The 15,314-nt window shown below is 39.3% G+C and overlaps 1 protein-coding gene across 2 annotated transcripts in view; it reads right to left on the bottom strand.

The window, feature by feature from the left end:
• Positions 1–15,314, bottom strand: part of LOC138164996 (FAS-associated factor 1) — a 419,323-nt gene that overhangs the window by 349,458 nt on the left and 54,551 nt on the right. The window lies entirely within an intron of this gene.

The following is a 15,314-nucleotide window of genomic DNA, read 5'->3' as shown; positions in this document are numbered from 1 at the left end:
GGGTAAATTAAGAACCCTAGGATAAAGGAGCTGCACGTGGCAGGTCCCACGTGGGGCCAAAGACAGAAGGGCACCTCAAGGGTCAGCCTCCTGAGTCTCAGTCTAGGGCTCTTTTCATTGCACTATACTCTATCTAGTATATGAACAAAAATACACTGTTAATCTAGTATTCAATGACAGGAGACATGTTTTTTTAAAAAGATCATTTACAGAGAAGTAAAAATTCACTGGGCCTCATTTCACTATTTAATCTTCTTGTGGCAGCAACGTAAACTTTATCATACAGGCTTTAAAGAATAAAATGATTTTTCAATATCTTATCTCATTTGAATAACAATATTTACATAGCATTCTAAGGTTTTAAAAGCACTTTTCAAACTTCCCATTTTAATCATCACAATATTCTTAAGAAGTAGGTGCTATAATTATCTCCACGTTACAGTACAGGAAAATGAAGCATGAAGAGGTTAAGTGACTTGCCCAGGGTCACAAAACAAATAAGTTTTTGAGGCCAGATTTTAATTCAGTGCTTCTTGATTTCAGTTTGATGCTCACTGCACTCCTATGTGGTAAGGAGGTCAGAGATTATTCCCCATCCTTATAGAGAAGAAAATTAAGCTCAAAGCATGAGAAAATATTTGCCCTAGGTTACACAGCTAGTAAATCTGAAGCAGGGTTCAATACTAGTTCTTCCTGACCCCAAGTCCAGAATTCTATCCCCTCTACCAGGGAGACAAACATCTGTGCATCTTTTAAGTGCCTACCAAGCTTAAGTCTTATATAACCTCACAAATTTTTCACCATCTGAGAAATTTCAGCACTAAGAAAGGAAGGAGTAAATTCTTATTTATTTTAAATGTTTTGTTTCAGTCAGCTAAAATCTACCTTCTCACCATCCCATCCCACTCCCCAAATGAAAAACAAAACCCATTATAAACATTTATAGTCAATCAAAACAAATTTCCACACTGCCCAAGACCAAAAAAATTAGTCTCACTTTGCATTCTAAGTCTTTCACTTTTCTGTCAAGAGGTTTATACCTTATTTCATCATTAGTCCTGTGGAATCATGGTCATTCATTTCATCGACAATAATATTCCATCCCATATATATTTAATAACTTGTTCATCGGTTCCCAAATTTATGGACACCTTTCAGATTCTTTGTCACCTCAAAAAGTTATATTTTTTTCTTTCCTTAAATGTTTGATTTGCTTAGAACCATCCCTCCCTTAACCTACCTTCCCTCCAATTTTCACTATTCTTCCCTTTCTCCTCTTTCCCTATTTCACTGTTGCATGGTAATGGATTTCTGTACTGATGCATGTATTCTTTCTTTTGACCAGTTCAGATAAGTGAGGTTCAAGTAAAAGCAGCAACCCCCAAACCCTCTTTCTTGTTCATACAGAAGTCTACTTGGCACACTCTAATTATGAAATAATATTTCCTAACTTTCCTATCCCCTGCCCCACCCCCTAGTATATTCTTACTCCATCTTTCCCTTCTTTTCTTCAGATCATCAAGACATAACAGAACCACTCTCTGATCATGCCCAGTTGGACTCCCTCTATTACTCCTGATGTTAAGATTCAGAGGTGACACGTATCATCTCCAATATTTGAATGTAAGCCATTTATCCTTAGTCCTTTATCACTGTTCTTCATGTTTGTCTATTGTATTTCTCTTCATGCCTGTGTTTATACTTCAAAGTTTCTCCACAACTCAGAACTTTGGGTCAGGAATGCTTGGAAGTCCTTTATGCCATTAAATATCCATTCTTTCCCCTGAAGCACTGCATTCAGCTTTGCTGGGTAGGTGGACTCTTGGCTATAAGCTAATGTCTTTTGCCTTCTGGAATACTGTATTACAAGTTCTCTTCTTCTTTGGAGTGTGTGTGATCACGTGTGATCTTCACTCTGGCTCCTTTGTACTTGAATTTTCTTTCAGGCAACTTGGAGTAGTTTTTTTTCTTTGACCTGAAAATTCTGGATTTGGGTCATGATGCTCCTGGGAGTTTTCATTTGTTAGTTTCTTTCATGAAACGAACACTGGATTCTTTCTATTTCTACTTTGCCCCCAGGTTCAAAGAGATATGAGCAGTTTTCTTTTAAGATTTCTTGAAATGGGCAGCAAGGTGGTACAATGGATATAGAGTGCCAGCCCTGAAGTCAGGAAAATTAATCTTCCTAAGTTCAAATCCAGCCTCAGACATTTAGTGGCGTGTGTCTCTGGGCAATCACTTAACCCTGTTTGCATCATAAAAAAATTAAATTTAAAAAAAAAAAGTTTCTTGAAACAGTATGCCTAAGCTCTTTTTTTGGTTGTGGCAATCAGATAATCCAATGATTTTTAATTTTTTGCTCCCCAATCTGTTTTCCAGGTCAGTTGTTTTGCTAATAGATATTTTAGATTTTCTACCTTTTTTCCAGTCTTTTGACTTTATTATATTTATTGTTGCCTCATAACTTCTATTTGGTCCAATCTAATATTCAGGGAGTTTGTTATTAGGGCAAGGTTTTGTCCATCTTGTGCCAACTGTTAATTTTCACTTGCCTATTCTTTCTTCCCTAGCCTTTTTTCTATTCCATTTTTTAAAAATTTGTGTTCTCATTTTATTTGCCTCACTTTTCCCCCCAAAAAAAGGAAAGTTTTGTTGTTATTTATTTTTTTTAACTCTTGCTTGATGTCTTGTAGAAATTCTAGTTTGTACCAAGTTGTGTTTTTCTCTAAGGCTTTGCTTATAGATGCTAATTGTCATTCTCTTCTGAATTTGTGCCTTGAGCTTCCCTAACACCACAATATTCTCTAAGTTGGGGACAGCTAGGTGGCGCAGTGAATAGAGCACCGGCCCTGGAGTCAAGAGGACCTGAGTTCAAATCCGGTCTCAGACACAACACAAAACTAACCATGTGACCTTGGGCAAGTCACCTAACCCCAACTGCCCTACCTTTCCCCCTCCAAAAAGCAAAAAGGAAAATATTAAAAAAAATTTAAAAAAAAGAATATTCTCTAAGGTGGGACTCTGTTGTGTGTGTGTGTGTACATGTGCACATGTGCACTTGTACACTCTCACTCATTCTACCAGTCTACCTCCTGACATTGGACTTGACTAATGTTGGGATTAAGATCTGCCACACTTCTGGAAGGAAAGTCTGGGCTGGTCCCTTTGCTGTTTTCTTGACATATTGAGTACTGTGTTATTCCAGAATCTCAAGGAAAGGCAGAGAACTTCCAGGGTTCTCCAAATGGTCTGACTGCTGCCTTTGTCTAAGCTCTGCAAGTTCCTGATATGGTTTCAGGTTCTGGGCAAAAGTAGACTGCTGATGGATTCAGCCCCTATCAGCCAGTTGGAAACCCCTACTGGTTCAGAATGGCCAAATTATAGGCTCCGCTTTGGTCTGGGATTCCTGCTGTGGTTATTCCTCTTGAAGGCTAGGCTAGATGGTAAAAAGGAGACCCTGCGCTGCACCTGGGGTCTAAACCACACCACCACTGCTTCTGGTTTCGGAACTTCCTCCTTTTTTGATACACTACTCAGAGCATCCCTATCCAAGAACATTGCCACTCCTATAAACAAGTCCCCTTCTTAGCCCTCTGGGTTTGTGACCTAGAACTGAGTAGAAGGCAACAAAGTTACCTGTTCATATCTATCCCTATCACAGTGCCCATTTGTTCTGGGGGTGCCTCAGAATGGGTCTAGAACCTCCTCTTATGCTTGTGCACAGCGTCTCCCTGCGCACTGGACTGCTTGCACACTCCTGGTCCAACCCCATTCCCAAGTGTCTACAGACCTCCATGTCTGTCTCCCTGTGCCAATCTGGACTAGACAAATGACTATGACTTTTTTTTTTCTGTATTTCACCATCATGATTCAGGCTGGTACATTTTCTAGATCTGTTTGCAGGAGTTTTATGGAAGGAAGCCTGCTGTACTGCTTTCTATCACTCTACCATCTTGATTCCACCTTCAGAAGGAGGGATTTATTAAATGCTTACTATGTACTAAGCACTAGGAATAGAAATACAAGCAAAAAGACAGATGTTTTCTGCCCACAAGAAACAGGGAGGGGTGTGGGGAGGAGAGTGAAAGGAAGGCACCCAGCCTAGGGACATGATTTTTTAAAGTCAAAAGCCAAAACAGGTTTGGGAGGGAAATGAAGAGCAGCCTGGGCCCATTTTCAAGATTGAGATTCGAAGAGTAACTCACCAATGTGAAAAGAGGCCAAGCCATAAAGAGATTCTAGGCTGAGAATGCCAGCCAGAGCAATGGTTCAGTGTTCCAGAGAGAGATCTCAGCCACCAAGGTAAGTTCCAGGATGAGACAGCATGGTTTGGAAATCAATATTGATTTTGGTCATCAATATTTCTGTGGCCCAATGCCCATTTTGACTGTCACTTACTTGCTCAAATCATTCAGAATTGAGTTTTTTCAACTGGCATATCTTTTTCATCATTATTATTCAAACACTTTACTCTTTTTGTTTTGGTCTTTTTCGGAGGGGGAAGGCAGGGCAACTGGGGTTAAGTGACTAGCCCAAGGTCACACAGCTAGAAAGTGTTAAGTGTCTGTGGCTGGATTTGAACTCAGGTGCTCCAGACTGCAGGGCCAGTACTCTACTCACTGAGTTACCTAGCTGCCCCGCATCATTATTATTCACTCTTCTTGTTTTTTACTAATTCTACTCAAAGCGCTGATATATCAGTCATCTTACTATGCACAGATGCAGAGGTTACTCAGGGATGGATATCTTGCACAACCATAGCAAGTCATTTCCTGTATGTTAGAATATGACCTATTTCCATTTTTGTGATTTCATTCTGTGCTTTCTATGGGCAGTACTGATAGATTCTTTTCTCAAAGAAAGCCTCCATGATACGGAACTGCCAAGTTCTCTGTATAACCTACAAATCTTGGTGCTCTTCCCCACCGTGTCCCCTCCTTCCCTTTTTCCTGAGCTATGCAGTCCCATCTATTTTCAAAATTTTGATAAATTTTTCTTTTCATTATTATAAACTTGACAAGAATCAAATGTGAACATTACCCTACATGAAGTCAGAAAGAGAACTGGATATGAAGCCAATAATCTCCACTAGGCACAATTTTTTTTTTTTGCATATTTCAAATTTACCATGGTAGTTCAGCACTGCCCTGGGTGTCTATGTTACCTTCTGACCTTCCTTCTGTTCTCTTCCATCTACTTTTTTAAAATGATTCCTTGAAGATCTTTTCTTTGTTTTCTTTCTCTTTTAAAAGACAAATTACTTTCCCTTCCCCTTTCCTTCCTTCACTAACTCTCCCACTCCTTCTCTGCTCCAAAACAAAAAAAAAATCCCTTGAAAGAAGTAAGTGAAACAAAACAAACCCACACTTTGGTCAATTCAGTATACCTCTGCTCCATCACCTCTCTGCCATAAGGCTTTCCTATTGAATTTTCTCTATTCTTACCTTTCCCTACCTTTATAATGAAGCCACCAGGTATCAAAGTATATCTTGATGTAATATTAAATCTTACAAGTTCTTCATGGATTTTCCAGTGTTGGTGCAGAATTACCATTATTTTTATGATGGTCTTTTTATAAGTGCTTATCATGAGTACTTCCATATATAGCAATCAAATACAGGATGACATCATTATTTCTTGTTGTTGCCTTTAGGCAAATGATAAAATCCAATCCACCAGTCCTTTCTTTGTCTCTCCCAAGAGTAAAAAACCCATACTTCCATTTAGCTTCAACTCCCTTCTTTTTTTGCCTTTGTTTATAGCAAAAATCATCAACAATGAGACAATTCAGCTCCTCCAGCAATACATTCATGTGATAATTTGACAAGGATCTCAAATTTCAAACAGCAATAGTTAAATTAAATGTATATTAAATGAAAAATACCAAGCAATTCTTATCATTATCTGACACACTTTTCCCAATACTCTGCCATCACCACTGCAGTAGCAAGTAGCAACCACACATGACTGATGATCATTTTGTATTTCTCTTTGTTTCACAGGTTGCCAAAACCAAAAATTACCTATCAAGTTTACAGCCCCGTAATAGTGCCCACTTTCATATTAAGCTTGGTTCTTGAAAATAGATCCAGTCTCAAATTATTTGACAAGCTCTAAAATGTTAGTGGTAACAATAAGACAAAAGAAAGAAATTAAAGACACAAACACCAACAAAAAGTATGTAAAACTTTTTTTTTTCTTTTGACATGACAGTTTAATTAGAAAACCCCAGATAATTAGTATATGTTTGGCCTATGAAGGTCATGGGTAGTCAAAGTACAGTGGATAGAGCCCTGGACTTGAGGTCAGGAAGCCTGGCTTCAAATCCTGCCTTGGCCACTTATTAGCCATGTGACCCTGGGCAAATCACTTAAATTCTCTACAGTACAATTTCTTCATCTACAAAAGGGGAATATATAGATATGTAAGAGCCAACTTCGCCTGTAAGGATTTTTTTAATCAAAGGAGAAAAAAATGTAAGATGTTTTCAGACCTTGAACTACCACATAAGTAGTAGTTATCATTACTTTAGTGGGTTTCCTCTTAGTAGAAGTCTTCTAAGGCTGATGATCATTGGGGGAGGGAGGGAATTCTTTCTCAGGTATGGGTTCTACCTAATGACTGCTGAGGCACCTTTTAACTCTGAAATTCTGTGATTATGGAATAGACTAGATCTAGCTATATAATGACATTAGTCCCTCTTCTACCCAATCCATCTTTCCACACAAGCTGCCTTAGGAATCTTCCTAATATACCACTATGATCATATCCCTCCTCTATTAAAAAACCTTGAGTTGGTCCACATCGTCAAATCAAGCTTGATCTCCAGACCCTGGCATCCAAGCCCTGCCAAAATCTATCGCCAATCTGCTGGACTAATTCATACTACTCACTCCCCCCTTACAAAATGCGTGCTCCAAACTTTACTATTATGTGATTCTGTTCTGCACCTCTATTCAAGCCCAGTATTTAGAAAAAGATGCCCCCTTTGTGATAAACCTTCACTGCCTTCCACTTCTCACTCTCCAAGGTGACGGCAATCTTATTTTTCATATAGCACATATGACCATGCTCATTAAATGCTACCTTGTCGTTGTTCAGTCATTTCAGCAGTACTGTCCACCACCTCCCCTGCAGAATATAGGTGTCCTGAGCTCAGGACCTAGAATTTTGTTTCTTTTGATATGTCCAGTCCCTTCACTAAGGCCTTGCACAGTATAGTAAAGTGAATGACATTTTATGTTAAATTACCAACTCACAAGTACTTATTTATATAACTAAATAATAAAACCTGTTAAGATTTTTTTCTTGGTTTTCCCACCACAAAACTGTAATAGTTACATATTATATAAAGTATGGGGCTAAGTACATGTTTTACAGTTACGATATTTCCTTTTTATATCAACATGCAACAGTATGTTTTCAGGGTGTCCTGCTTTCTACAGCCAAAATTCTCCCTCCTTGCAGATCCTGTGTCTTTCTGCTACTGCCAGCCACTCCACCCTCAGCCCAAGTCTTACTGTTGAATACACCTACTACCCTAGAGGGCTGCTCTAAGATGATATACCTGTGGTAAGAAATCTTTTAAGATAGAAGGAATGTGAAGCACTGTTAATGCTAAAACACACAATCCCATACAACCTATATCATTCTTGTATTAAAGACTGCACATTGTCAAGATAACCGTGTTTCCCTGATAAGACACTGTCTTATTATTTTTTTGGACAGGAAAACACCAGAGGGCTTATTTTCAGGGGAGGGCTTATTTTAATGAACATTGACAGCAATTTTAATAAACAGGTAAATGTGAACAAAAAAATGTACCTTTATTCAATAAGCAAATCACTGGGGAAGAACAGGATGACGCGCTCACTGCTGCAGCTCTGATTGGATGCAGCTCGGAGCGCGGTGTGTGTTTCACGGGGGGGGGACGGGGACGGTGCATACAGAGGGTACCGTAATGTAGCGTGTAGCGCAGGGGATCACCTTCACTACAGTAGCAATCTCAATAGGGCTTATTTTCGGGGGAGGGCTTATTTTAGAGGAATCTTACACAGTAAGGGGCGGGCTTATTTTTGGGATAGGTCTTATTATCGGGGAAACACGGAATTAGTTTATTGAATAAAATGCTTAAGGACTTAGAGATTGTGCATTATCTATTAACCAGGACTAAGAGCCCAAGTTAATTACACAAATGAAATTATTTGAAGCAGCATAAACAACTTCAGGGCAGGTAGGAAAGGACCAAGCAGCCCATTAGGGGATTGGTACAAAGCTGAAAATTCATCGGCATTTCAGAAAGACAGACATACTGGCATCTCTTCTGGGCTTCTCCCCAGGCAGTTTCTTTCCCTATCATTCCAAGCACAGAAGATAAGACAAAGAAATTAACTACTATGGCTTAGTATATGAGAACCAAAAACTCATCCTTATTCAGGATAATGAGGCCAATTGAGTACAAAGGGAATCAACTTTTTTCCCCCCCAGGTATGATGCCTGAGAAAATTACTAATCTTGTCTATTCAACTTGAAAAAAAAAAATACGATTTTGGCACAACTTCTGAGCAACCTGAGCCAACTCCAATCCATGTTGTCAAAAGAGACAAGATAGCCTGGATAATTAAGAGCCACAGATATCTCGAAGACTTTATTTTAACTAATAAGTTTACCCTCTCTCCATCTGTCTGTCAAACCTTTACTTCCATCTAGGAATGTGATCCTAACACCTAAGGGAGTGGCATGTTATTACAGGTGCCTGGCACATAGTAAGTGTTTAATAAATGCTTGCTGACTGAATGAGAACAGAGAACAGGATAATTAGAATAATTGAAAAACCAGCATTCATAAAGTACTTTGCAATTTATAAAGAGTTCCTCTAATGACCACCTTCCAAGTAAGGCAATACAAATATGATCTCCATTTTGTAGATGGGGAAGTGAAGGCTTAGAGAGAGCAAATAAGTAGGCCAGGGTCACCCCTCTCGCAAACACAATGATCTAACATCCATACTTTATATGTCCATAGCACACTCAAGGCATATCAAGTGTTTTCCTCACAAGTGGTACCTCAAGCAATCAACAATTTGTGAAGGAAGGGTACCCACAATATACCCACACATAGTATTTAGTAGTTGGGAATAAGAGAAAAAAATCAAATAGTCCTTGACTTTAAGAAGCTTATAATCCGTCAAGGGAGACATGTACACCTAAGTACACACAAAATAAATATTGGGTAACAGGGACAGGGATCAGCAGCTGGGAGTATCAGGAAAGACCTCATAGAGAGGGCAGCACATGAAGCACATTTTCAAAGAAACTAGCCATTCTGAAATATGGCGATAATGAGGAAGCACATTCTGGAAATAGTTTCAGAAGTAGAATGTCTTAAGGAAGGGCAAGACAGTCAGTTCAGCTGAATTGTGTGTATGAAAGAGAATAATGTATGATAAGCTAAGATAACCGAAAAGCTGTGGTCACCTAGATCTACTGACAAGATACAGTCTTCTTTCCATTACCCCACAGCTATCAAAAAGGCAGGAAGATGAATGATTTTATCCAAAGCCATTTTCCCCCTGCCTCCCTTCAGGAGTGCTGCAGTGACACACCTCACTCTTCCAATAAATAAAAATATTGTTGCTGTTGTTGTTCAGTCATGTCTGACTCTCCATGACCCCATTTGGGGTTTTCTTGGTAGAAATGTGGGAATGGTTTGCCATTTCCTTCTCCAGTTCCTTCTCCAGCTCATGTTTACAGATAAGGAAGTGAGGCAAACAAGGTTAAGTGACTCGCCCAGGGTCACATAGCTAGTAAGTGTCTGAGGCTAGATGTGAACTCATGAAGGTGCTCTCTGTCTCCTTTACCACCTAGTTGGCCAAAATAAATGTATGAAGCCTAAAGAAGAAACAGGGAAACAAAGAAGGCTGAACCCTATATTGGATTCACTGCCTTCCTGGACAATCTAGTCTTGTTTGCAAAGAAACTTTTAACCCTACTTTGTTTTTTTTTTTTTTAATGTTGTTGGTTGTTATACAAACTGTTCTATTTCTATTGACTTAACTCTGCATCAATTCACACATCTTCCCAGTTTTCTCCAAAACCACCTAGTTCATCATTTCTTATGCTATGACATTCATGGTATTCACAGGCCATTATTCAGCTATTCTCCAAAGCTAAGGCTTCCAGTTCTTTGTCACTATTAAGAAAGCTGATAAAATATGTTTATGTGTATGGATCTTTTCCTCTCCCTTTGATCTCTTTGGGGCATAGGTCTAGTCTGGGTACGATGGATCAAAGAGCATGTAGTTTCATGATTTCTGTGGTGTAGTTCCAAATTGCTTTCCAGAATGACCAGACCAATTCACAGCTCCACCACTGGGGAATTAATGTGCCTGCTGCCCCACAGTCCATCTAACTCTTAAGTGCAGAGTCAGAGTTGCTTTGATTTGCATTTCTCTACTTATTAGTGACTTAGGGCATTTGTTTATATGGCTATTGTTAACTTAGATTTCTTTCTTTCAAAATTACCTATTCATATCCTTTGACCATTTATTAATTGGGAAATAGCTACTGTTCTTATAAATCTAAATGATTTCCTTATTTCTTGGAAATTAGACCTTTAACAGAGAAACTTGTTGCAATGAGTCTTCCCAGTTGTTTACCTTTCCATTTTGTATGTAAAACGTTGCTAGCATTTCCAGAACTATGCGAAATAACAGCAAAGAAAGGAGGCAAGGTAAATTCTTGCTTTAGTTCTGTATTTACAGGGAAAGCTTCTGGTGTTTCTCCAGTGTACATATGGCATTCCTTTTGTTTTAGTCAGATAGTTGATGCATACATATGCTAAGTAACACAATGGACACAGATTATGATTTGGAGTCAGGAAGATTTGAGTTTAAATAGATCAAAATGATTTGGTATTGATTAAGAAATAGAGGTTGATCAGTGAGAACAATTAAGTATACAATATGCAAAAGCAAACAAGCCCTGTAGCCTAATGTTCTATAAGCCCAAATATCTCATTTATGGGAGTAAAAACTCACTAGTGACAAAAACTGCTGGGCAACCCAGAAAGTAATTTGGCAAGAAAATGACATATAGATCAACATCTCACTACATATATACCAAGATAAGTTCCAAAAGGATAACATCATAAACAAAGTAGAGAAGCAAGGAGGAAAATTTTAGATCTATAGATAGGGAAAGATTCCTTGCCCAACAAAAGATAGGACCAGAGAAGATAAAGTGGAAAGTTTTTATTATGTAAAGTTAAAATTCTGTGCACAAACATAACCCATGCAAGCTAAAATTACAAGGGAATTAGTAACTGAGGAAATGTCTTCACAGCAAACTTCTCTGACAGAGATCTCATTTATGGTATATGTAGGAAAGGGCCGCAAATTCTTAAGAGCCATTCCCCAATTAATAAATGGTTGAAGGATATGAATAAATAATTTTCAGAGAAAAACTCAAGTCATCTATAATCACATAAAAATGTTCCAAATGACTAATAAGTAGAGAAATTAAGGTTCCACCTTATTCCCATCATACTGGCAAAGATAAATCCACAAAAATCAACAGCATTTATATATAATAAAATCTAAAAGAAATGGAAAATCCATTTGGAAAAAGTACAAAATGCACAATTCTATCTACCAAAATATATTCAACATTTGTATAGATAACAACTAGGAAATTACTCCTTAAAGAAATAAAGGACTTAAATAATTGGAGGAATTTTCAGTGATCAAAACTAAGTTATATATTAAAAAAAAGATAATACCATGTAAATTAATTTATGGATTCAGTGCTATGTCAAACTAACAATGATATACTTTAAAGGGCCAGACAAAATAAAATTCATTTGGAGAAAGAAAAAAAAAAGATTTAGAATATCAAGCTACATAATGAAAGAAGGAATGAAGGAGAAACACTTCCAAACTTTGAACTCTATTATAAGGCAATAATCATCACAACCATTTGTTACTAGTTATAAAACAGAAAAGTTGATCAATGCAACAGATTAGGTCTCATTTTGTGTGTGTGTGTGTGTGTGTGTGGTGCCAGCAGCAAGCATAGGGACATAAATGCTTACTGAGTTGAGCTAAGGAAGGGCAGGAAAAGGCTAACTACATGTGCAGTCAAAAAACAAAATTACGATTATTGCTGAAAAAGGAGAGAGCTGAATGCTCTGAAGAAGCGGTCATCTGTCCTCCACGGAATAATGAAGAGCCAAAAACCTGGCAGCTGTGGCCTACAGACCTCCAGGGCACCCCACCTCTTTTCTCAAGACATTCAGGACTGTGCTATATTTCTTTTCTCCCTAATATCTGCCTTCCAAGTAGGGGACTACACAGATACTGATACTCCCTCCAACCTCCTCACCCAGGTCTGTAGCTGCCAAAGGATTTTCTCTACATTTTCCTCTACGTTTTTCGCAGACCACCTGAAATTCTTTGGTTTGCCACAAGCAGCCAGAGGGCTGGGCACAGGTTGTGCAGGCCTGTCCTAACCTCACAGTTCCTCAGTTTACTCATTTCTCATATCACCTTCTATTCCAACCCGCTTCAGCATCAATCACAAGTATACTATATTTCCATGCTCATGAACTTTGAAATGGTCTTATCTGTTGACAGTCGGTTGTCCTTCTGCCTCTGCCTCTGCCTTGCAATCCCAAACTTTATTTTTCATGCTCACCATCACCTCCAATCCCTCAAATCCTTGTTTCTTACCCAGGCAACCCTGAACTGGGTAGACTCTCCTCTCTTCCCCACCGTGACCTCATGGTGAACCAGTCCTCTTTTCTTGAGTGTCTTGCCACATTATCTAACAATGGATATGCCCAGCTAAGCTTTAGCCTTGGATCATTCCCAGTCCTAGCCGTATACTGCTGAATGAAGCTGGAGAAAATCACGAAACCATGATGACTGGACCCTCAACAACTGGATCCACTACATGATTGCAATTGGGCCCTCAATGCTACTAAACAATTCTTTTATACCTACCTAATTGATTCACTGTCTCACAATGGCAGCTTTTTCCAAACCTTTCCACCCCTCCTTAAACTTGCCATGGCTCTCCTCTCACACACATATCCCTCCCCCTCAGCTAAGAACCTTGCTTCATATCTTACTGAAGTAATTGAGGCCAACTGCCAAGAGTTCTTTCTTCTCCTCTCTTCATCTCCTATGTCCTCTATCACTATCTCCTCCTTTACTCCTGTCTCACATGAAGGAGTGGCCTTATTTCTTGTAAGGCAAACCTATCTACATGCACAAGGGATCCTATTCCATCCCATCTCCTCTAGTACACTACCTCCTGTGCTATCCCCACCTTCACTTATTTTCAGTGTCTCCTTCCCTACTGGTTCCTTCCCTCCTAACTTCAAATGTCCATTTCTCCTTCGGCTTCAAAAAATCCTTTCATCTCACTATCATCCCACATCTGCCACCACTGGAGGCCAAGATCCTTGGAAAGGCTGTCTACAATTGATGCCACCTCTCTCTCCCTTCTTGACTTTTTACAATCTAGTTTCTAACCACATCATTCCACCAAAACTGCTCTCCCCAAATTTACCAATGATCTTTTCCTTCATTTCCAGATTCAATGGCCTTTTCTCAGTCGTCGTTTGCTTGAAACTCTCTGTAGCCTCTGCCATAGCCTCTCCTCTTTGACACTCTCTTCTCTCCAGGTTTCTGAACATCACTTTTTTCTGGTTCTCCTCCTACCTATCAGACTGCTCCTTCTCTGTTTTCTTTGCTGGATATCCTTACCCAAGTTCGTACCTCAATAACCATGACTGTGGCTCTTCTCCATCTATACTATTTCACTTGATCTCATCAGTTCTCACTGACTTAATTATCATCACTTTGCTAATAATTCTCAAATCTATTTATACAGCCCTAACTTCTCTGCTGCCCTCCAATCCCCCATCTCCAAATGCTTATTAGACATCTTGAAGTAGATGTCCTATAGACATCTTAGATTCAATATGTAAGAAAGTGAATTCATTATTTTTCCCCTCTAAGTCCTCTGCCCTTTAAACGTCTCTATCACTGTTAAAAGCACCACTATCCTCCCAGTCACCCTGGCCTGCATCATATGTGTCATCCTCAGGTCCTAACTATATCTCTCACCACCACACCCCTTCCCCCACCTGTTGCCAAGATTTGTCAATTTTGCCTTTGTAATATCTCTCAAATGAGCTCCTTTCTCTCCTCTGATATTGGTACCACTGTGTTTCAGGTCCTCATCTTCTCCTGCCTAGACTGGTGCAATAAACTGCTGCTTGGTCTGCCTACCACAAGTCCTTCCCCACTCAGTCCATCCTTCACTCAGTTACCAAAGTGATTTTTCTAAAGTACAGGTTTGATCACATCATCCTCCTACTCAATAAACTCCACTGGCACCTTATCACTTTCAGGATAAAACATAAAATCCTCCATTTGGCTTTCAAAGCCCTTTATAACCTAGCCCACCTCCCTATCCTTTGAAGACCCCTTCTAAATATATTCTTGGAACCAGTGGCAATGCCCTCCTTGCTGTTCCTTGAACAAGATACTTCTTTTCCAGACACCAGGCATTTTCACTGGCTATCCCCCTGCCTATGATATTCTCCCTCTTCATTTCTGCCTGCTGGCTTTACTGGCTTCCTTCCAACTAAAATCCCATCTTCTACAGGAAGCCCTTCCAAACCTCTCTTAATTCTAGCACTTTCCCTCTATCGATTATTTCCTATTTATCTTGTACATAGCTCACTTACACACTGCTATTTGTATATCTTGTCTCCTCTATCAGAATGTGAGTTCATTGAGAACAGGGGCTGTCTTTTGCCTTCTTTGTATATCCATATATACACACACACACACACATACATATATACACACACATATACATATATACACACATACATATATACATATATACACACATATACATATACATATATATATGCCTGGCACATCGTTGGTGCTTACCATGTTTCCCCGATAATAAGACACTGTCTTATTAAATTTTTGGGACAGAAAAACACCAGAGGGCTTATTTTCAGGGGAGGGCTTATTTTAATGAACATTGACAGCAATTTTAATAAACAGGTAAATGTGAACAAAAAAATGTACCTTTATTCAATAAGCAAATCACTGGGGAAGAACAGGATGACGCGCTCACTGCTGCAGCTCTGATTGGATGCAGCTCGGAGCGCGGTGTGTGTTTCACGGGGGGGGGACGGGGACGGTGCATACAGAGGGTACCGTAATGTAGCGTGTAGCGCAGGGGATCACCTTCACTACAGTAGCAATCTCAATAGGGCTTATTTTC

The sequence above is a fragment of the Petaurus breviceps genome, unplaced genomic scaffold (genome assembly GCF_028583685.1).
Source record: "Petaurus breviceps papuanus isolate PSGF00001 unplaced genomic scaffold, PetGlider_PUasm1.0 207, whole genome shotgun sequence".
Classification (NCBI taxonomy): domain Eukaryota; kingdom Metazoa; phylum Chordata; class Mammalia; order Diprotodontia; family Petauridae; genus Petaurus; species Petaurus breviceps.
Note: the sequence above shows the minus strand (reverse complement) of the source record. Positions and strands in the feature narration are given on the sequence as shown.